This window comes from Pelobates fuscus, chromosome 3 (assembly GCF_036172605.1).
Source record: "Pelobates fuscus isolate aPelFus1 chromosome 3, aPelFus1.pri, whole genome shotgun sequence".
Taxonomy (NCBI): Eukaryota; Metazoa; Chordata; class Amphibia; order Anura; family Pelobatidae; genus Pelobates; species Pelobates fuscus.
Genome location: NC_086319.1, coordinates 83,011,963 through 83,036,400, shown reverse-complemented (window position 1 = coordinate 83,036,400; position 24,438 = coordinate 83,011,963). Strand labels below are relative to the sequence as shown.

Sequence of the window (24,438 nt, the reverse complement as noted above, 5' to 3'; positions counted from 1 at the left end):
TTACCATGACAACAGCTGGGTGCAATGTGTTGAATTGGAATTCACATGCCAACACATACAGACTGCACGTGTGCACACACACATCCATACAGCTATTCAGTCATTACATTCATAAAAGCTCATTCGGAGGCTGATCTCCTCTCTCAACCATTTTCCGTGATTGCTCTTTGTTCAGCAGTATTTAAAACAGTGTTGCATTGCTAAGGGTTCCTGCAGATATGCAGGGTGAGGACTAAAGCATGATGCCTGTCTGTGCTCATTTGCATGTCAAGCTAGGAATTCTGGGAGAACTGAGGAAGCATAATTGCTCTGAATTGTGGTGCCCCAAGGTCTAACTTGAGATAAGCAGATGATGCACAAGTGTAATATTTGAATTTCCATTCAATTAGGTAGGACTTTTTGTTCATGAATGGGGAGGAGCGGAAAAGGAAAAGGGGGAGATATTTGTGGGAGGAGAAGGTGGGTGAGCAGTGCGAGAGAAGGAAGACTGGGGACACAGACAGTTCATCCTAACGTCACCCTCCCTCAGGGAATATAGAAAAACCCAGCCTGTTGAATGTCTTTAATCCTTAAACCAGGGGTTTCTCCAAAAGTGTCAGAGGTATAGAGACAGATTAAAAGAGAGAGGAGGGTGAGTGAGAGACACAAGCAAAGAAAATCAGGAAAAGGAGCTAGAAAGGAGGTCTGTAGGAAACACGCCAGGTAGAAAAAGCAGGAGTAACGTAGCAGTGTGTCGTGATCTAGCTGAGAGAAATAAAGACATTGAGACAAAAAAAAAACAACTACTAAATCACAATCAAACAATGCAGCAAGCGCAGAATAGACCAAAGTGTGACAGGGAGGCTGGGAAAGAGAGGGGGGAGAGAGCCTAAAACAGGGAAAGGGAAGGGATCAAGCATAGTAGGTAAGAGGTGGCAAGAAAAAAAAACTCAGAGAGACGTCTAGAACATAGACGTGTAAGGGAAGGAAATGTGAAATGACATAAGGCAGGAGGAAAGTGAGTGAAATTCATGAGAGGAGGGGGAGAGAGCAGGAACGATAGAAAGGAAAAGAGAGAGGCAGAAGAAGTGTTGGTGTGAATAAGGGGTGATGAGAAAGAGACATATAGAAAAAGCAATGGGCATTAAATCAGGGGAGGGGATGGGAGCATAAGGGAATTCTCTCATCGTCACAAGCCAGGACAGCTCGGGACTCCCAGATGCCCACAGTATTTCTTTATAACGTATTGGTTTTACTGGTGCTTGCTGATGAAACAGCCTGTGGGTGGACTCTGAGATAAGGTTGCTGGTGCCTGAACGGAACTGCCAGCCTCCCCAGCTGCGGGCATTGGATGAGACGATGGCTGTCCCTTGGAGTGTGCCACCAACATCACCTGAAGGAGCTGCCGCTGTTTAATGAAACAAAAACACAGCCCGAGGAGGGTCACTTCATCATCATCTGAAACCAAATCAGGGGGAGGGAGTTGCATGAAGGAGGAAGACAGACTGTCAGCTCAGTGTACCAGGCAACAAAAGGCTGGCACCGTTCTGTCTGCCTGTCTCCCGCAGAGCTTTACTTCATATCACAAGGCTACCCTACAACCTCAGGTACCAGGGAACCTCTGCAAAGGGAGGGGCAAGAGATAGGATAAGGGGTGATATATCATGGGGATAGAATAAGAGCTGATGGAATCATATAGAACAACATGTGTGGGCAGCATTCCCCATAGAACTATGCATGTGTCATGCTTACTGTATGCAGACCGCATCTATATGCACACTGCATGTGCCCTGCAGATAGATAGATAGATAGATAGGTAGATAGATAGATAGATCTAGATAGATCAAGATAGCAATATTTAAACACTGCATTAATATCATGTACACATTTCTGCTCCTATATATCAGTGTTACACATGAAGTTATTATATATTTGTAGACAATATTTTTTCTGTAACAATAGGTACTCATATTTACCACTGACATGTTCCTGTGTTGTTTATATTTTATTTAAATGTACTATGCCCCCTGGTTTTCTCCAGACCCACACAGGCAATGGTAAGATATGGTATTTAGGATATATTTGATTTCTTAATAGTTTGTGGTCTGCTATAGTGCTATAACCATGGTGTCTCTATGTTCATAATGCATTTATAACAAATATCTATACCACCTGTTATTTGGATCAGGAGAACAAAAAATGCTCTCTGCCTCTGTCTGTTTGCATTATTCAAATTAATCACTACAGTAACAATGTTATATGCATGTTTGTATGTATGTATGTATATATATATATATATATAGATAGATAGATAGATAGATAGATAGATATAGATCTACTTTATTTATATATATACACACACACACACACGCACACACATAGATGCAGATACATAGATACATAGACAAACAGATAGATTAGAACAACAAAAAACTCTGGTACTTATGCAAGTTCTTTACAGTCTCTGTGTAGAGGCCTTAGCATGTGATCAGGTTATGTATATTTCTTTTGTACTTTATATTCTGATAATCTGGATTATGTATCACTTACATCACAGTTTGCACATTATTTTGGTAACTTGAAACATATCAAACAAGCTCTGGGCAAACATAGAGATGCTACAAGTAACTTCTCTGTATTTTATATCCTGCTGTGTAACCCACCACATGGCTGAGTCATACATGAAGAAATAGCATACATACCTGGGAATTTTTCTAGAGAACTCATTTTACAAGACACGAAACCCTAAAATGACAAATAACCCACATATTAAATAGCAATGCACATTGAAAGAATATCTGTCATCATAGAAACTCTTACTTTTTAGAACTCGCAGACTTTTGTATGAGTCACCTGTATTCAACCAAGAATTTCAGCAATAGTTTACTAATATGGTAAACAAAAACCAGGAAGCTCATTTAGAGCTCACATGTGGAGCTCTGCTCCAGACTGTATGACTCTACAGATTTACTCAAACACTGTAAAACCCTGAGATCTGTAAAAACACAGAATATAGCTTTATCACTGTAGATAATTACAACAGAATTAGACTAATAATGTGAGAAGACATTTGCTTAATATTCTGACTTTAAATATAAATACGTCATTAAGTAGCATTGACATGAAAACATAAAAAAAAGGGAATGCATAGTCCATGGAAAGAGAAGAGAAGAGAGAGAGTTAAAATAGTACATGGCAGTGGAGACTGAAGTGTAACCAATGTAGAAGCCTTTCTGTATCATGGAAGGGTTTAAGGCTGGGAGGGGGGGCGGGAGGAGGTTCCAAGTAGAACATCATGTGCTTACCATGAGGTTGACTCTAAAGTAGACAACAATTTTTGATGGAACGTTTGAACAAAATGTAGGGTTTCCAGCGTTTAACAATATAAATTGAGAATATTTCCTATCCATGAACAACAGTTAAAAACAGACATTTGATAGCACAGCATCCATAGGAAATATATCTCGGCTTACTTCAAGTCTAATGTTCTAGATGTGTGTGGACTACATCTCCTTAATGGTCTTACAGCTATTATGCTGACAAAGCATCACGGGAGATGTTGCTCACAACATCAGGAGTGTCGAAAAATGCCTAGCCATGTTCTAGAATCTAGATTCTACATACCCCACAGTTTCAACTTTCTTACTGCTTGGTGCAATGCCTAGCCATGTTCTATAATCTAGATTCTACATACCCCACTGTTTCAACTTTCTTACTACTTGGTGCAATGATACAGATATTACAATGTTCTATCACATCCGTTGTAAAACACAAGTCCTCAATCTGAGCCTGATTTTAGCAGGAACTCGTGTCTTAGTCATGCACCAGGAACCTAAGCAATGACATGTACTCTTACTGTCTCTCAGCCCACACATTATTTGAGGCAGCCACTCCTTTTCGTGCTGTTTGCGATTGTTGCATGTACAATTGCACAGTATGATTTATGGGTTTCTATGGAAGGCAGTGAATATGCAGCTAACATAGTGTGGCAAATGAACAGTCCCTTGTCTCCCGTACATATATATCTGCATTTTGTACTAAATTAATTAAGGGGTTATTATTCTCATCACTCAGAATGATCAAATTTCACATTCTTTATCTATTGATTATCAACAAACATAACAATACAACTAAATAGGATTTAATATGTTCCTTGCTTCAACATGAAAATTCCAACATGCCACCATTTGATTAAAACAAAAAAAAGAAACTGGAGTATTTGTGCCATACTCAGGGTGATTTTACCAACTCGTTTTGCTTATGCAATCCATGCCCAACAAGCAATTATAGAGCTGCCAAGTCCATTAATATACATGGTGGGATCAACAGCAGGTGTAATCTTTTGATGTTGACAAGCTAGCAGAGAATGTTAAGGACAAAATGTTCAGAAACACTAGGTAATCAAAGAAATACACTGACATTTGAGCGTTAGATACAAAAAATATGTGTTGTTCAAAGTCAATTATGATTGCTTTGAACAAAGACATTTCCCATGGAAAATTGTTCTACAGCCTGATGGTGGTAGATATTTGCTGTTGTTCTTACAAAGTTCTCAGGAAATACAATTAGAACATAACTAGCTGTGCATTTCGATATGTGGCCAATCAACCAATAGATAATCAATGCTTCTTGGATCAGAAATTCCATTGGCCTTTTTCCTACTTTGTGTCAGTGTTTCAAACTGTTGTTATTGAATGTTACCATTAATGTTGTAGGAACATAATGCTATAATTTAAAGACTTGTGCATTTGATTTTGACCAAATTGGGATTCGCCAGATTTGGGGCGACTGGCTGTTGGACTGAATAATATATCTCTGCAGCACCATGCGGACATAATACCAGACAAACTACTAGCACAATGCACAGACAGACATGTTCGAATACTTTGGGATTTGGGATTTCGTTCTCGGCACCCAAAAAAGTGGGCTATAACTGAGAATAAGCAGATTTTTTGAAGGGAGGGCGAGCAATAAGCGAGTTAGTTTGCCATGACCGACAAGAGGTTTGCCCAATGATGTGAGCTGCATCTCCTGTCCAATCAAGAGATGATTAGGGGACAGCCGCTAAATGTCAATTATATTCAAACATGAAGTGAGAAGTGTTTAAAAGAGGGGGACAAAAGGAGGAATAGTAAAAAACAAAATTATATTTTCACGCATGATTCCTCTAGAAGACACTTTGATTTCAGCTATTGAGGGCAACAGAGCAGCCGACACCGATTGCCTGTTTTTACCATTGCAATTCTTGTGTGTGAGTGGGAGATCAGTGCCCCTCTGGAGTGGGTGTGGAAAGCATAAGAAACAAGAAGCAGGTAAATAGGAAAGAAAAATAATAATTACATGCTTTTTAGCCTGCAGAGTGAGGCAACTGTCTCATTTACAGCTCAAGCTTTTGAATAAAACAGTTGTCTTTATAATAGTTTAATTGTACCTAGTGAGAGAGTGGTGGTTAGGTCACTGCTGTGTCTCTAGCCACTGATAATTAGATTACTTTAATTCACTGACTTAGAGTTTTTACAGGTTTTTTAAAATCTGTTTTTAGAAATATTATTGTTCAAGTTTACAATCACTGTTCAGTGCAGTGTTTCCGTGTCACTAGAAGTAAAACTTGTCACATGATGTACGTGACTTACGTGACTACTGCCACAACCACTGCTGCCACTACCACCATAAGTACCACCACTAGAAGTATTATTATGTCTCAGGATGGTTGGACTAGCATGTTCGTTACTTCTGAATCACCACCAAGGAGGCAAATGTGTTATTCTATTAATGCTCCAATTGGTGATTCAAAAGCAGCAAAAATATCTGTAGGTGCAGCACAAAAAGATAACTTCTGCTGTTGCTTGTACTGGCACTATAGCTTCTTCTACCACAACTAATCCAAGAGTTACAGCTTCTGTGATTTATGGTACACAAAGCAATGGATAAGTGAAACTTGTGAACTTGTTGCCATTCAAAATATTACCCCTTACTTCTTCTAGCTGCCCCCAAAGTAACTATTAAGGAAGAGCACAATCTCCTACCTGTGCATAAGTAGTCCACCCAGTACCATTATGATTATTAACTCCACCACATGCCCATTAGTATTATTCAACCAATGCTAGTATAGAGGCTAGGATTGAGACAATTTCCACTGCCATCAATGCTAAAACACCTGCATCTTCATCAGCCACATGGTAATGGGTGGAGGGTAATGTACACACCAAAGCAAAGCTTGGAATTACTTTGAGCCTCCAAGAAGGGTGATTTGCAAAGTGCAAATTGTGCACAAGGAAGTGTGTGTTGGGGTGGGGGAGGGGAGTGAAGGCTTTTCTCTCTAGTGCCAGCATGACCCAACTTATGGAAAGATGCCACTAGTTGGTATTACTGAGGGAAGAAACAGAAAGAGGAAGCCGTAGGGCGGGCAGTCACTTGTACTGTCTCTGATTTTGCACAAACAACTACCACCAGAGGTATCTCATACACTACTACCACCCTTTGGCAGATCAGGGGGGATGTTGAGCATAGTGCCACTAGGGGATGGGTATAAGCACTCTCCTAGTCCTTATCATCCCAGGGACGTGCCGACCAGTCCACTCTTTAACCTTGTTTTTGCATTTCATTCCAGGGACATGTCAAATCAGTAGGATAGCAAAACCACCCACCTGATTTCCCAGCTGTTTGTTGCAGGGGGAGTTTATTTTTTTACAATATAAGGGAGTCCTTTAGGCAAATGATATAGGCCCTTGCTCTGCAATATGTCCTTCCCTCGTGATTTACTTGCACCAGGAACATGGTCCCATCACTGTAGTGTTCCTGTCCTACTACTAAAGGAAAATGCTGTAGACCAGTCAGTGGCCAACATGTCTTCCTCTTCTTGATGGCTCACTGTTGGCAGTCCATGGTATCTGGGGCTGATATTGAAGGAGGTTCAACTTAATCAGCATTTTATGCTGGGAGTGAATCTTTAGGACAGCATGGCTATATTATTCTCTCCTGCTACATGCTGAAGTGATGGATGAAAAGCCCACTTAAACATCTTGCAGGCAATCAAATGAATGGTGGAAATTGGTTGGAATAGCAGGCAGACACCAATCTGTATGTTGGGTTTGTGGTTGCCTGATGGAGCTTCTAACATAGTCACAAAAACAACACAAAGTTGCAAACCATACTTGACTGTTTCAGGAGGTTGGTCAGGCATTCCCACCATAGTGTGAGGGCCAGCCAACTCTTAAAGCACAACCTAGAAAAAACAGGGCTTCCCACATACCTTCTACAACAGGATTGTCAGCACATGGTGGAACTCCATTTTAGACAAACTGAAAAGCATTTTGAAAAAATAGAGAGTAATCTATAGTATATCGGTTTACCACTTAATTGGAACCACTTAATTGATGACTCCCCACTGGCGTGTGAAAATTGGACATTAATAGGACAGCTAGTGGCAATTCTTATTCAAATTAGGGATGTCATATAAACTTTGAGGGCTGTCATAGAAACGTGGGACAGTGTATCTCTTTGTTCAGCCACCTGATCAACAAGATGGATGCCTTGCTGGAAAACAAGGAAGTTGTTCCTGGCAGTACACTCAACACCGATGTAGCAGCAGTGGACAGGAAGCAGAAAGACCTACTCAAATTTTGCCTTTATAAATTAGTTCTAAGATCTGTAAGTGAATAAAAAACAGAATCATTTCAAATTAAATTACTCCTACTGTTCCTGCGGCTCCCTCTTTTTCAAATGCTTTTCATTGTAGTGGTTTCTCCCTGCCTGACTGACCTTTGCGGTGTGGCTACGCCCAGTATCTTCGCAGACGCTGTTGGGAGAAGTGGATAGTGAACTACTTTTTCCCACACTTTTCCCACACAAAAGTGAGTGGGCTTGGGCAATTGGCGACCCACTTAGCCTTTTCTCCCAGAGAAGAACAAAGTTTTCTCACACATCCAGTCTGTAGCATCAGTGACCTTTCTTCAGTGTAAAAAAAAAACACCAGCACTCTATTATCAGCTTCTACCAATGGCATCTATGGAGGTAGCAGGCACCACAAGAATCAGCAAGATTAATTTGCCAGACTTTCACACACACATACTTATTCAGCCACACTTACATACCTGATGAACCACAAACTTAAACACAGATAGCTAACTAACCAAACTTACACTAGCATTGTTATCCATACTCTAACGAACACACATATTTACCTTTCTATACTCGTACATACAGCTAATTACCAATACTCACACACAAGCATACACAACTGCCAACATTTGCACACACACCTAACAAGCTATACACACCCAGACTCCTAATAATCAAGCATCACAAAACTCATATATAACACAAACAAACTTGTCAGGGTCCCCTTTACCCCCTTTACCCACACTTAGGCATAATAATTAGATTAGTTTCATTGCAACTGATGGCATAGCAGTAAGAGTGATGAAAGGCAGGCAAAGTCCAGCGTGGGTAGAGCTGATGTCTATATAAGGTGCAGGATGGCACTAAGTAGGACAGACCTCCTTGTTACTCTAACTTGGTGTCCTTTGCTTTAACAGGCAAACGTTTCTAAGAAATAATGCCATAAGCTGGCACGCATTATTTGTAATCAGTACATCATGGGAATAAGAAGGAAAGGGGTTTGTGCTGCTCAGGACACAGTCCTTCTGCATGCTCCTCCACTATATACAGAAGCAAAATGGGTTGAAGGTAATGCATTGCCCTGGGCTTCCTTAGATTATGGTTATGATATGCAGCCTCTGTAACCCTTATTATTACAAGAATGGTACAAGATCAGAAATAAGAACATGAAAACTATGACTTAAAGTTTAAATGGTTTCATCTGCAAAAACTAAGCCCTCCTCCCAAGCCTGTGTCCTTCACAGCTCTCTTTGGAACCCAATGCAGGTCAAGTTTGGAAGATATCCCTCTCTCTGAATTGGTAAAGATATTCATATCTGGACACAATGTAAACAATCAAATTAATGAATTACACACATGTGCTCATCATGAACTCCAGGTTTTCTGGTAGAAGTTCAATTAATAAAAAATAATAAATTAATTCCCACAATAACTGGTTTAGACATCATGTTATATTGATAATTAAGATGCTTAAGTCTTTTCTTTGTATATATGTTATTTGACTTTTTCTGTTAACCATCTAGTTTTTCATTTCAGTGTTTGGAGTTTAGTCCTGGAAAACAACAAATAGACTTCTAAACTACCGTAATTCAAAAATAAAAATGGAATACCTAAAAAGCAATTTAATAAATATTATATAGAGTATTGAATTAGATAAAAGCAATACAATAAATATTATACAGTTGTGCAAGTTTGCATACCCTGGCAGAAATTGTTACATTTTGGCATTGATTTTGAAAATATGACTGATCATGCAAAAAATGTATTTTATTAAAAGATTGTGATCATATGAAGCCATTTATTATCACATAGTTGTTTGCCTCCTTTTTAATCATAATGATTTAAAAAGGAGCAAAATGATCACCCAATTGGCCCTGACCAAAAGTTTAAAAGCCCTTGAATGTTCGGCCTTGTTACAGACACACAAGGTGACACACACAGGTTAAAATGGCAATTAAGGGTTAATTCCCCACACCTGTGGCTTTTTAAATTGCAATTTGTGTCTGTGTATAAATAGTCAATGAGTTTGTTAGCTCTCACGTGGATTCACTGAGCAGGCTAGATACTGAGTCATGGGCAACAGAAAATAACTGTCAAAAGTCCTGCGTAACAAGATAATGGAACATTATAAAGATGGAAAAAGATATAAAAAGATGTCCAAAGCCTTGAAAATTGCTTTATGGTCACAACTAGTCAGTACTGTTCAATCACTTACTAAGAAGTGGAAAATTGGGGGATCTCTTAATACCAAGCCAAAGTCAGGTAGACCAAGAAAGATTTCAGTCAGAGCTGCCAGAAGAATTGTTCGGGATCCAAAAAAAAAACCACAGGTAACCTCAGGTGAAATACAGGCTGCTCTGAAAAAAGACAGTGTGGCTGTTTCAAGGAGCACAATACGACGATACTTGAACAAAAAAGAGCTGTATGGACGAGTTACCAGAAAGAAACCTTTACTGCGCCAATGCCATGAAAAAGCCAGGTTATAATATGTCCGACAACACCTTGACATGTCTCACAGCTTCTGGCACACTGTAATTTGGAATGACGAGATCAAAATAGAGCTTTATGGTCACAACTATGTTTGGAGATTGGTCAACAAGGCCTATAGTGAAAATAATACCATCCCCACTGTAAAGCATAGTGGTGGGTCACTGATGTTTTTTTTTTGGGGGGGGGGGGTGGGGTGAGCTCTGAAGGCATGGGGAATGTTGTGAAAATTAATGGCAAGATCAATGCAACATGTTTTCAGAAAATACTGGCAGACAATTTGCATTTTCTGGATGGAGACTGTGCATGGGACGCTCTTGGACTTTCCAGCATGACCAAGACTCTAAGTACAAGACCAAGATGACCATGTGCTGGAGTAGCCATCACATTCTCCATGCCTTAGAGGACCACTATAGGCACCCAGACCACTATAGGCACCCAGACTATAGGCACCCAGACCCCTATAGGCACTCAGAGAAACTGCTATGTTTACATATGGGTTAATCCAGCCTCTTGTGGCTGTCTTAATGACAGCCGCTAGAGGTGCTTCCGTGCTTCTCACTGGGATTTTCACAGTGAGAAGATGCCAGCGTCTATAGGAAAGCATTGAGAATGCTTTCCTATGGACTGACTGAATGTGCGTGCGGCTCTTGCCGCGCATGCGCATTCTGCAGATGACGTCGGAAGGAGGAGGAGAGTCCCCAGTGCCCAACAAGCCTGGCGCTGGAGAAAGGTAAGAATTTAACCTCTTCCTCCCAGTTGAGCCCGGCGGGAGGGGGGCCATGAGGGTGGGGGGGACACTATAGTGCCAGGAAAATGAGTTTGTTTTCCTGGCACTATAGTGGTCCTTTAATAACATTGACCCACCCTGGGGAGATCTCAAACGTGCAGTTCATGCAAGACGACCAAAGACTTTACATGACCTGGAAGCATTTTGCCAAGACGAATGGGCAGCTATGCCACCTGCAAGAATTAGGGGCCTCATAGAGAACTATTAGAATAGACCGCTTGCTGTAATTGTTGCTAAATTGGGGCAATGCACAGTATTAAGAACTAAGGGTATGCAGACTTTTGAACAGGGGTCATTTAATTTTTTCTTTGTTGCCATGATTTGTTTTATGATTGTGCCAATCTGTTATAACCTACAGTTAAATATGAATCCCATAAGAAATAAAAGAAATGTGTTTTGCCTGCTCACTCATGTTTTCTTTAAAAATGATATATATATATATTACCAATTCTCCATGGGTATGCAAACTTTTGAGCACAACTGTATAGAGAATTGAAGTATGTAAAAAGGAAATTGGACATGTTATACACAGAACATCAAGTGAGTAGATGAAAAAGTATTTTTAATACAGTAAGCACACACAAAGTGTCAAAACGTACACTCTTCTCAATATCCACTTCCAGGGGCGGACTGAGAACCCTCAGGGCCCCCGGGCAAAATAAAATAGAGGGCCCCCTTACAGGCCCCACCCATACTCCGCAGCAAGCGCCACCCATGTCCCGCCTCCATGCACCGCCTCCAGCCACACGCTATACAATCTTTAGACACAAGGAACAAAAGTGCAATAATCCCTTCGAGGCCCCAGTAGAGACTACAATTGAGGGCTAATGGGCCATGGAGGGGGGTCTTTCTAGCAGAGGCTATCTCAGTGTCCTTTAGAGAGTGTGTTAGAAAGAATCCCCTCCAGGCCCAATTAGAGACTACAATGGAGTCTAATAGGCTTGGAAGGGGGTCTTTCTAACAGAGGCCATCTCAGTGTCCCTGCTGGAAACAGTCGCCTGCAGGCCCCAGTAGAGACTACAATTGAGGGCTAATGGGCCATGGAGGGGGGGAGCATTCTAGCAGAGGCTATCTCAGTGTCCTTTAGAGAGTGTGTTAGAAAGAATTTCCTCCAGGTCCCATTAGAGACTACAATAGAGTCTAATGGGGCCTGGAGGGGGGTCTCTCCAACACTCTGGTTCCTATTCACAATATAGCAACACAACATAGCTCGCTGATACCTAGGCCAAGTTGGCTCCTCTTACCTTAATTACTGTTGCTGGCTGGCAGTCTGTGGGCTTGCTGGAAGGCTGTGGGCTTACTGGCTGCAGCTGGCAGGCTGTGGGCTTGCTGGCAGGCTGTGGGCTTGCTGGCTGCGGCTGGCAGGCTGTTGGCTTGCTGGCTGTGGCTGGCAGGCTGTGGCTTGCTGGCTGTGGCTTGCTGGCTGGCAGGCTGTGGCTTGCTGGCTGCGGTTGGCAGGCTGTGGGCTTGCTGGCTGTAAGCCTAACTGGTGGCCTATGGGCTGGCTGGCTGGCTACTGGCCAGCCTGTGGGCTGGCTGGCCGGCCTGTGGGCTGGCTGGCTGGCCTGTGGGCTGGCTGGCTTGCTGGCTACTGGGGCACTTGTAGATTATTTAAAGAAATAATCCATGCACAATAACCACTACTGCTCTGTGTAGTTGTTATGGTGCCAGGAGGGCCGGGGCCCCCTCCCAGAGTAAGTAGTCAAACTGTTTAAGAACAGTTTGACAACGTACCTGGGGTCTGCTGGGATATGAGGCTGTAGTAGGGTATAGGAGCAGTGGTGCAATGTGTAAGGGGTGCAGTGTGTGTGAAAGGTTCAGTGTGTGTGAGGGGGTGTAGTGTGTGAATGTGTAGGGTGTGTGGGGCAATGTGTGTATGAGGGGGCTGTGTATGTGTGTGGCAATGTTAGTATGGGGGGCTGTGTGTGTATGGGTGGGCAGTGTATGTGTGTGTGAGTGAGGCAATGTGTGTAAATATGTATGGTGTGTGTGGGGGCAGTGTGTGTGTATGGGGGGCAGTGTGTGAATGTGTATGGTGTGTGGGGGCAGTGTGTTTATGGGGCTAGAGTTCACTCTCACCACTGCGACCACCAGGAATCCCTGGTGGTCACAGTGTTGAGAGTGAACTCTAGCCCGTAGCTCCAGGGCTAGAGTTTACTCTCGCAAGAGCCGTAACGTTGCCGTGGTAACCGCGGCAACGATCTGTGCTCGCGCAAGAAGGACCCAGAGGAACTGCAGGCTAAGCTCCCGGGTCCTCTCTTCCTCCCTCCTCTGCCCGGCTGCCCGCACGGTGCCTGCGGACAGGGAGGGGGCAATTGCCCTCCTCTTACTCCCCCCTCCCCCTCTTCTTACCCCCTTCTTACTCCCCCCCTCTTCTTACTCCCCCCTCACTCTCTTCTTACCCCCTTCTTACTCTCTCCCCTCTTCTTACTCCCCCCCTCCCCCTCTTCTTACTCCCCTTCTTACTTTCCCCCTCTTCTTACTCCCCCCTTCCCCTCTTCTTACTCCCACCTCTTCTTACTCCTCCCTCTTCTTACTCCCCCCTCTTCTTACTCCCCTCCCCCCTCTTCTTTCCCCCTCCCCCCTCTTCTTACTCCCCCCTACCCCCTCTTCTTACTCCCCCTCTTCTTACTCCCCTCCCCCTCTTCTTACCCCCCACCCCCCTCCCCCTCTTCTTACTCCCCCCTTCCTCTTTTTACTCCCCCCTCCCCCTCTTCTTACTCCCCTCCCCCTCTTCTAACCCCCTTCTTACTCCCCCCTCTCTTCTTACTCCCCCCTCTTCTTACCACCTCCCCCTCTTCCTACCCCCTCCCCCCTCTTCTTACTCTTCCCTCCCCCTATTCTTACTCCCCCTCCCCCTCTTCTTACTCCCCCTTCCTCTTTTTACTCCCCCCCTCCCCTCTTCTTACCCCCCTTCTTACTCCCCCTCTCTTCTTACTCCCCCCCTCTCTTTTTACCCCCTCTCTCTCTTCTTACTCCCCCTCCCTCTCTTCTTACCCCCCCTCCCCTCTCTTCTTACCCCCCTCCCTCGATCTTCTTACCCCCTCCCTCTCTCCTTACCCCCCTCCCTCTCTCTTCTTACCCCCCTCTCTCTTCTTACCCCCTCCCTCTCTTTTCTTACCCCCTCTCTCTTTTCTTAACCCCCTCTCTCTTCTTACCCCTCCCTCTTCTTACCCCCTCCCTTTCTCTTCTTACCCCCCTCCATTTCTCTTCTTACCCCCCTCCCTCTCTTCTTACCCCCCTCCCTCTCTCTTCTTACCCCCCTCCCTCTCTCTTCTTACCCCCCTCCCTCTCTCTTCTTACCCCCTCTCTCTTCTTACCCCCCTCCCTCTCTTTTCTTACCCCCTCTCTCTTTTCTTAACCCCCCTCTCTCTTCTTACCCCCTCCCTCTTCTTACCCCCCTCCCTTTCTCTTCTTACCCCCTCCCTTTTGCTTCTTAACCCCCTCCCTCTCTTCTTACCCCCCTCCCTCTCTCTTCTTACCCCCCTCCCTCTCTCTTCTTACCCCCCTCTCTCTTCTTACCCCTCCTTCTCTCTTCTTACCCCCCCTCCCTCTCTTCTTACCCCCCTCTCTTCTTACCCCCCTCTCTCTTCTTACCCCCTCCCTCTTCTTACCCCCCTCCCTTTCTCTTCTTACCCCCTCCCTTTCTCTTCTTACCCCCCTCCCTTTCTCTTCTTACCCACCCTCTCTTTCTCTTCTTACCCCCCTTTCTCTTCTTACCCCCCTCCCTCTCTCTTCTTACCCCCCCTCTTTCTATTCTTACCCCCCTCCCTCTCTCTTCTTTACACCCCTCCCTCTCTCTTCTTAACCCCCCCTCCCTCTCTCTTCTTACCCCCCCTCCCTCTCTCTTCTTACCCCCTCCCCTGTAGCGTGGCCGAGCTGCCCTCCAGTCCGCGATGCCCGGCCGGAGTGATAGGAAGGTGCACACTGAGTGTGCACCTTCCTGTCAGTCCAGCCGGGTACAGGAAAACAGAAACTCCGCGCGGAACAGGATTTTCTGTTTCCTGTACCCGGGCGGACTGACAGGAAAGTGCACACTCAGTGTGCACCTTCCTATCACTCCGGCCGGGCACCGCGGACCGGAGAGTAGCTCGGCCACGCTACAGGGGAGGGGAGGTGAGAAGCTGCAGCCGCCTGAGGCTCTTAAGAGAGAGCTCAGGCGGCTGCAGCATTTAAAGGGGCGGCCGGCCCCCTCAGAGTGTGCCACCGGGCCCCCTGATGGCGGACCCCCCTCCCGGCCGGGCCGTCGGACCATGTCCGAAGTGCCCGACCGGTCAGTCCGCCCCTGTCCACTTCAGATATCACATATAGTCGTTAAATGATAATGTGCATCACACACGTGATAACAGCTATCTACCTCGGTATGTGTATAAAATATACATGGCTAAGAGGCTATGTTGGGTTTCACGTTTTAAGGCAAGCTGGCAAAGTAAGGGGAGAAAGACTCCCTTACAAATAAAACAAGTATTTTCAAACTTGACATAACTTTATCCATATATATAATAAGAGACAAAAATATTCTGGGTACTTTGCTTAATGTCTTGTAAATGGTATATTTACTTACTAGAAAAGGTATGCACCACAAACAAACCAGTATTGTTAATTCCTGACTGTGTGTGTCAATGTGGAAGACCTGCACGTAAATTAATATTAGATTATATTGAATTTGCAGCAAAACTGTAAAATCTGGAACAATTTTGCAAAGAAAGAAATATTCTCCAATTTTATATATTTTGTGACACCTATTTTTAAGCAAAGGCTAGCTATGTACACTGTCCCACTTAGGCCTCAATTTCATTATTTGTTTCATTTGATAACAGTTGATAACTATCGTCAAATTTCAGATGATTTTTTTTCTCGATTTTGAATTAAGTTAAAGCCATCCAAAATTATAACAGCAGAATCTAATAAAAAAAGGTTGTCAGTGTGGAATAAAACTGCCGATAGATGTGACTAACAATTATTAATTGTTAGTCATTAATAATAATTTTTTTTTTACTTTTTCCTCTTTATTCTTCTTCTTCCCTTTCTCTTTTCCTCTTCTCCTCTACCCCTTCTTTCTCTTCCTCCACCCCCCCTTCCACTACCACCTACTCTCCACCCTCCGGGTGCTAGAACTTATCACCCCTCCTGGCTCAGTCTCCAACCTTGCCTCCCGCTCTGGACAATGACCTGGGCCAAACTACTCTGAGGTGAACGCTGAAAACATTTACTATAGTAATGGCCTCCCACAAGGGCTAAGTTCACGCACATTTGATCATCTACATAACATAAGCCACTGTGACGAACTGAACCTCGTCACGGGTTCTTAGAGGAGCCTGCTGGCCAGCCTCTTGCCTCAAGACTATGGGCCCTGCAATATATCTTGCCAAATGCACTTGAAAAGGCTCTGTTCGTGTAAATTATGTACTTTTGTACTCCAGACAGAGAGACCTACTTCTAGCCCTGATTCCCTGGAACTGTTTTGGGCATAGGACCATGTGCATGGTCGGTCAAAAATAAGACTTCCAGGAAATTCCTGAACCCCTGAACTGATCTGGGTGATGTTTGGAAATGTTGGTCACCCAGATCAGGGCTATCAGGGGATGTAACGTTTGTGGGGGGGGGGGGGGGAGGGGGGGGGGGGGGGGGGTTGTGTGTATTAAGATATTTTGGGGGGGTTTGTTTTTTCTCTGCTTGGAGATAATTGGATTAGATTAGTACAGTTCCTGATTGAATTATCTCCCAGGCACAGGGGAGGGATTATCTGATTTTGCATGAGAGTGTCCTGGACCTGAGAGCCAATGTAATTGTGTATATGTTTTTACTGTTGTCTACTCTCTGGTCCAGGGGGGAGTGCCCCTTGCATGGGGACTGTTATAAAAAGCCAGTTGTGGCTACCATTAAACTGAGATTTTACCCTTCATGAAGTCGAGGCTCATGTTTGGGGGTTTGGAGAGCTATATTCACACTCTGGGGATTGCTATAATCACTATACTCTCTTGGATCACAGCCTGCTTCGCTCTCTGGACTAGGAGAAGTCTACCCACTGGAAGCTGGATCCTGGTCTTGGGTCCAGTGTGGGTGGAGGACAGCAAGACCCCAACCAAGCTGCGGTGGTTTGTGGGGTTTGAGGTGGTTATGGTGTTCCAGTACAGTGCTTATGATGCTTGCAAGTACTAGGAAGCAGCGATTGACTGAGATACCAGGTCACTGTGCCAGGCGGTCCGTCACACACCCCCTCGTGGGATACACTGATTGTGGGGCGTGTTCTAGATGCCACGACCCTACCTTCATTGTCTGCATACCCTATAAGGGCCAATTGCAATGACCAATCTCTGACAACCTGAACAACTACTGTGTTAATTTGGTTATGTTATGTAACTTTCTCACTTCATATTGTTGGTATAATGATTGTTTTGTACGCCAAATACCTCATAGAAATGCCAATTTGTTCTATGTTCATGACTACTGTCTAAATGTTGCTATTCTCATTTTCTTGTTTTACTGTTGTCTACTCTCTGGTCCAGGGGGGAGTGCCCCTTGCATGGGGACTGTTATAAAAAGCCAGTTGTGGCTACCATTAAACTGAGATTTTACCCTTCATGAAGTCGAGGCTCATGTTTGGGGGTTTGGAGAGCTATATTCACACTCTGGGGATTGCTATAATCACTATACTCTCTTGGATAACAGCCTGCTTCGCTCTCTGGACTAGGAGAAGTCTACCCACTGGAAGCTGGATCCTGGTCTTGGGTCCAGTGTGGGTGGAGGACAGCAAGACCCCAACCAAGCTGCGGTGGTTTGTGGGGTTTGAGGTGGTTATGGTGTTCCAGTACAGTGCTTATGATGCTTGCAAGTACTAGGAAGCAGCGATTGACTGAGATACCAGGTCACTGTGCCAGGCGGTCCGTCACACACCCCCTCGTGGGATACACTGATTGTGGGGCGTGTTCTAGATGCCACGACCCTACCTTCATTGTCTGCATACCCTATAAGGGCCAATTGCAATGACCAATCTCTGACAACCTGAACAACTACTGTGTTAATTTGGTTATGTTATGTAACTTTCTCACTTCATATTGTTGGTATAATGATTGTTTTGTACGCCAAATACCTCATAGAAATGCCAATTTGTTCTATGTTCATGACTACTGTCTAAATGTTGCTATTCTCATTTTCTTGTTTTACTGTTGTCTACTCTCTGGTCCAGGGGGGAGTGCCCCTTGCATGGGGACTGTTATAAAAAGCCAGTTGTGGCTACCATTAAACTGAGATTTTACCCTTCATGAAGTCGAGGCTCATGTTTGGGGGTTTGGAGAGCTATATTCACACTCTGGGGATTGCTATAATCACTATACTCTCTTGGATAACAGCCTGCTTCGCTCTCTGGACTAGGAGAAGTCTACCCACTGGAAGCTGGATCCTGGTCTTGGGTCCAGTGTGGGTGGAGGACAGCAAGACCCCAACCAAGCTGCGGTGGTTTGTGGGGTTTGAGGTGGTTATGGTGTTCCAGTACAGTGCTTATGATGCTTGCAAGTACTAGGAAGCAGCGATTGACTGAGATACCAGGTCACTGTGCCAGGCGGTCCGTCACACACCCCCTCGTGGGATACACTGATTGTGGGGCGTGTTCTAGATGCCACGACCCTACCTTCATTGTCTGCATACCCTATAAGGGCCAATTGCAATGACCAATCTCTGACAACCTGAACAACTACTGTGTTAATTTGGTTATGTTATGTAACTTTCTCACTTCATATTGTTGGTATAATGATTGTTTTGTACGCCAAATACCTCATAGAAATGCCAATTTGTTCTATGTTCATGACTACTGTCTAAATGTTGCTATTCTCATTTTCTTGTTTTACTGTTGTCTACTCTCTGGTCCAGGGGGGAGTGCCCCTTGCATGGGGACTGTTATAAAAAGCCAGTTGTGGCTACCATTAAACTGAGATTTTACCCTTCATGAAGTCGAGGCTCATGTTTGGGGGTTTGGAGAGCTATATTCACACTCTGGGGATTGCTATAATCACTATACTCTCTTGGATCACAGCCTGCTTCGCTCTCTGGACTAGGAGAAGTCTACCCACTGGAAGCTGGATCCTGGTCTTGGGTCCAGTGTGGGTGGAGGACAGCAAGACCCCAACCAAGCTGCGGTGGTTTGTGGGGTTTGAGGTGGTTATGGTGTTCCAGTACAGTGCTTATGATGCTTGCAAGTACTAGGAAGCAGCGATTGACTGAGATACCAGGTCACTGTGCCAGGCGGTCCGTCACACACCCCCTCGTGGGATACACTGATTGTGGGGCGTGTTCTAGATGCCACGACCCTACCTTCATTGTCTGCATACCCTATAAGGGCCAATTGCAATGACCAATCTCTGACAACCTGAACAACTACTGTGTTAATTTGGTTATGTTATGTAACTTTCTCACTTCATATTGTTGGTATAATGATTGTTTTGTACGCCAAATACCTCATAGAAATGCCAATTTGTTCTATGTTCATGACTACTGTCTAAATGTTGCTATTCTCATTTTCTTGACAATACTAACAATTATAAATATAAAAATAAGTAAAGAATGTTAAAAAAAAATTAAAAATATGACCCCCATAATAGTATTAGTTTTCACTTAAAGCTGCCTTCTGCCCCCACTTGCATAAGGACAAGTACAATAAACGGTGAGTAGGCAATGCCTGCTCACTGCAATAAAAGGCTAGCTTTATTGCCCCCGCATTATTATTATTAACAGTAGTAGTTTTTTTTTTTATTAAGGGAGTGGCTAGGGGCTTGAAGACCCGTAGCCACCTGGGGCAGGACATGGGCACAATTTTGGGGCATGGACAATGGCATGTCCCTTCTTTAATAATATTAAAAGTCCCCACCCTCTTCTATTGGGTTGGGGCTGGGGGATCCCAGATTAGTATTAGTTTGATTGACCTAAACACTAACCAGAGGAGGAGGGGGGGGACATTAGGTTCCCCCATTTAATATCTATTAGGGCTTCCCACCGTGGATTGTCCACCCCCATCATTTAATTTGAAGCTGATGTCCTCCAGTGGGGAGGGGGACCTGTGCCTGATCACTATGCGCTCAGTAAATAAGACTGGATTCGATACGCCAACTGATATTTTTAGTCTCCCAATAACCCTTGAAAGGACAACTCTAGTGCCCAAAACTAAGTGTGCTCTTTTTAAAGCACATAAAATTAATTCTATATATTGTACTAGCAGTTTTGCTAACAAATGTATAATTGGGAGAGAAAACTACTTACATTTTTTTTTTCTCCCACCTGTCCAACAGTTTTTTGGCATAGACTCTATGTAGAATATTTAATTGATAAAGGGGAGCAGAAGAGACCACCCACAGGCAGTCCTTCAGCTCTCCAGCCAAAGCAACCACAGCCCATATGCTGTGGTTGTTATGGTAACTACCTACCCAGGGCTACTAGTGCCAGCTAAGGCATAAAGGGACAGGGTGACTAATGCTACTACGTTCAGATGCCAGCATGATTGTAAAAAAGCCAGTGTGTTTGCATCATGGAGGGCGTTTGCCCTGCAAATCAGTGAAGAGTACATGAGGAGTGGAAGACGGACTAGAGGTGGGTGTTATCTCCTCTGTAAGTAGATCGCAGCAGGAGAGGGAAGGGGAGGGTAAGCAGTACAGATTTCCTTTCCCTGCTCTAATTAAATTGATCCAAAATGTTAAAATGCTTATTGGGAGCAAAAAAACTTGCTGATAAACCTAATAATTTGGAATGTAGATTAAGTGTTTACACACTCATGATCCCCACTGTCTCTTTTTTATGTAACAACTTTAATGTGTTCTCTTTTATCTAAATGTTAACTTATAGTTTCTATTTCGTTCCATGTGTTAGTTTTTTTAAATTTGATTTCTACATATTTTACCAGTTTCATTGTTTTTTATCAAATTTTAGGGGTTGGCAACCTTCAACGCTTCAGAAATAGAGATTAACGCATATTCAACCCATATAAAATGGCCCAGGGAATGTCCAATCTCCAGGGCCCTCTGATTAAATGTACATTCACAAATAGGGCATCAAAAGATAAACGTATTGATGGTTACCTAAATGTATTGATGGTCCAACAATGGCCTATGAGATGCCCAATCTCCTTGGGCCATAAATTCCCCCCTGAATGACCAGGGTCTACAAGCCATAGCCATCTCCCAAAATATGTTCCTACCTATCCATATAACTAATGATATTGAGGAAGCTATAAAAAAAAAAAAAAAATCCTTTCAAAAATATTTACCATTCAGTCTTGATTGAAGTCTTGAAGTCTTGATTGAAGATTTTGTTTGTTGAATATTGGGGGACCCTAGACACCAATTTATTGGCTCTGGATACCAGGCATCTCCTGGGCCTTTTATTAGGCCATATATTTAAAAGGGACAAGAAGACTAGGCATCTTCTGACCTCTACTCATAACGAGTAAAAGAGAATGCTATAGGACAGGGGTAGGCAACCTTTTAGCAGCACTGTGCCGATATAGGATTGTGATATCCCGTAGCGTGCCGCTCCTATTTTTTTAAATTGAGGTGTGTATGCTGCCGTATTCTGCTTGTGTTATTTTTACTGTTATTGCTTTGTATCGTTGTATTTGTGCGTATATGAGCTTTTATATTGTATATGTTCATTAGTAGTTTATGGTATCGTGTATGATACATATGAATGTGGGCTGTGTATGAGGGCTGCTTGTGGAATTGTGTGTGGATGGATATGTCACATTGTGTGTTTGGTAGTGTGTGGGGGCTGTTTGGGGTATTGCACATGAGAGGCTGCATGTGGGGTTGTGTGATTGTTAGTGGTGTTGCATTTGTGGGGATTGTGTGGTGTGTGTGTGTGTGTGTGTGTGGGGGGGGGGGGGGCTGTTCATATTATGTGTATGAGGGGAGGCTTATTCTGCAGGTCTGTGTATATCTAGCAGTGTGGGTGGGTTCCAGTGGAGACCAGGCTGGCCAGCTACAGGTCAATGACAGGAGCTGCGATAGCTGTCGAGGGCTGCTCTACTACAGTGTGGATTCCCATTCACAAGTGCTGGGAGGAAGTGATCTGAGATCACTTCCTCTATGTGCTGCAATGCATAAATTGAGGAGTGTCCTTCACCACCTCTTAATATTAGCAGATATCTGAAGTTTTACTGGGACTCCTGATAGGCCAGAGTGTGTTTGGCTCTAGCAGCCTTGAGTGCCGTGCAAAGACACCTCGAGTGCCGTGCATGGCACTAGTGCCGTAGGTTGCCTACCCCTGCTATAGGATGAGGATGGTGGAAAAGATTCTACAGAGTTACATTCAATGAACATACAAATTAGATGCAAATGTGAATGCATCTCTATAAACCCTTTAAAGTCATTTAGATAGGCAAAACTGAGAAAAGATTATGGTGACAACAAGAGCAAGAGCAGATTGCAACAGAAAATTGTGTTAAACTAAGCTGTGTGAAAGGATTAAAGGTAACTATAGCAAATCCCAGAGTATTTGACTGGAGGGTAGTGATGTCGCGAACATAAAATTTTCGGTTCGTGAACGGCGAATGCAAACTTCCGCAAATGTTCGCGAACAGGGCGGACTTCAATGTGCAGGCAAATTTTAAAACCCACAGGGACTCTTTCTGGCCACAATAGTGATGGAAAAGTTGTTTCAAGGGGACTAACACCTGGACTGTGGCATGCCGGAGGGGGATACATGGCAAAACTCCCATGGAAAATTACACAGTTGATGCAGAGTTTGGTTTTAATCCATAAAGGGCATAAATCACCTAACATTCCTAAATCACAATGGATATGGATTGACACCTGACATATGACATATTGACACCTTGACATATGGATTGACACCTGTCCTCAGAGACCCTGATACACACTGACACAGAGCAGAATAGGGACTGTTCCCCCTACATAGGGTCACTTGGCAGATATGTATTGACACCTGTCCTCAGAGACCCTGATACACACTGACACAGAGCAGAATAGAGACTGTTCCCTGTCCACAGAGTCCATGATACACACTGACACAGAGCAGAATAGAGACTGTTCCCCGTCCACAGAGACCATGATACACACTGACACAGAGCAGAATATGGACTGTTCCCCCTACATAGGGTCACTTGGCAGATATGGATTGACACCTGTCCTCAGGGACCCTGATACACACTGACACAGAGCAGAATAGGGACTGTTCCTCCTACATAGGGTCACTTGGCAGATGTGGATTGACACCTGTCCTCAGGGACCCTGATACACACTGACACAGAGCAGAATATGGACTGTTCCCCCTACATAGGATCACTTGGCAGATATGGATTGACACCTGTCCTCAGGGACCCTGATACACACTGACACAGAGCAGAATAGGGACTGTTCCTCCTACATAGGGTCACTTGGCAGATATGGATTGACACCTGTACTCAGGGACCCTGATACACACTGACACAGAGCAGAATAGGGACTGTTCCTCCTACATAGGGTCACTTGGCAGATATGGATTGACACCTGTCCTCAGAGACCCTGATACACACTGACACAGAGCAGAATAGGGAATATTCACTAAATGCCAAACATTGTTATACAGGGGAATATTCAGTAAATAAGGATAAGGGGGGGGGGACCTACTGTCCTCCCCCCGGCCCCCACCCCTGCGCGGTGGGTGGGGGCCATAAATCACAATGGGGGGACCTACTGTCCTCCTGCCCGCCCCCACCCGTGAGCGGTGGGTGGGGGCCATAAAAATAATGAGGGGGGGGACCTACTGTATGATGTTGTATCGATCAGGTAGTGTAAGGGTTACGCCCGCTTCACAGTGACAGACCAAACTCCCCGTTTAACGCACCGCAAACAACCGCACAAGGTTGGATACCAAGCTACCCATGTCCCGTTCCTTGTCCTCACTGATGTCATTGAAGGTCTCTTCCTCCACCCAGCCACGTACAACACCAAGGGTCCCCGAAAGGTGACAACAAGCCCCCTGGGATGCCTGCTGTGTTTTGTCTTCCACCTCCTCAAAGCCACCTTCCTCCTCTGACTCTTCTTCTTCAGACTCCTCTCTCTGCGTTGCCTCTCTCTGCGTTATTATAAGGTGTGTTAAGTAGTACTATTCTTATCATTTTAATCCCTGTTACGAGTAGAGGACTATTTCCTTGTTTCGCCAAACCCCTTCAAAGATGGAAAAAGCGGTATGAGTGGAAGAAACGAGGAAACGTGGTCAGGTGGTGGTGCCAGCCCCACCGAGGGCTTGTACCCAGGTATGCTAATAAACTGAAAAAAGAAAACATCTCCCAAGAAGGAGATCTAAAACTGGCATAGGAAAAGTTTAGACAACTATAATAAAGTGATACCTACAAATCCTAGTGAGCATAGGTGTATAATAGAGGGAGAAAGGGAAAGCAGAGTAATGCTTCCTAATACCATGGTTAGTACCCTTTGTTAAAGTAAATGAGTAATGGACAAAAGTCTTTATTCTATCATTTATAAATAACAAATGGATACTATACTCATTCCCCTATAGTGGCTAATTGTGTAATAATGGTAATACTATTACCTATTATATAATATTGCCAGGGGCAA

The 24,438-nt window shown here is 44.1% G+C and overlaps 1 protein-coding gene across 1 annotated transcript in view; it reads left to right on the top strand.

Annotated features, from left to right (window-relative positions):
* Window positions 1–519: 519 nt before the first annotated feature.
* Window positions 520–24,438, top strand: part of PRR7 (proline rich 7, synaptic) — a 131,494-nt gene continuing 107,575 nt past the window's right edge. Inside the window, exon 1 of the mRNA XM_063445207.1 lies at window positions 520–1,586. The gene's annotated coding sequence lies outside the window, so the exon portion shown is untranslated. The remainder of the gene's footprint in view (window positions 1,587–24,438) is intronic.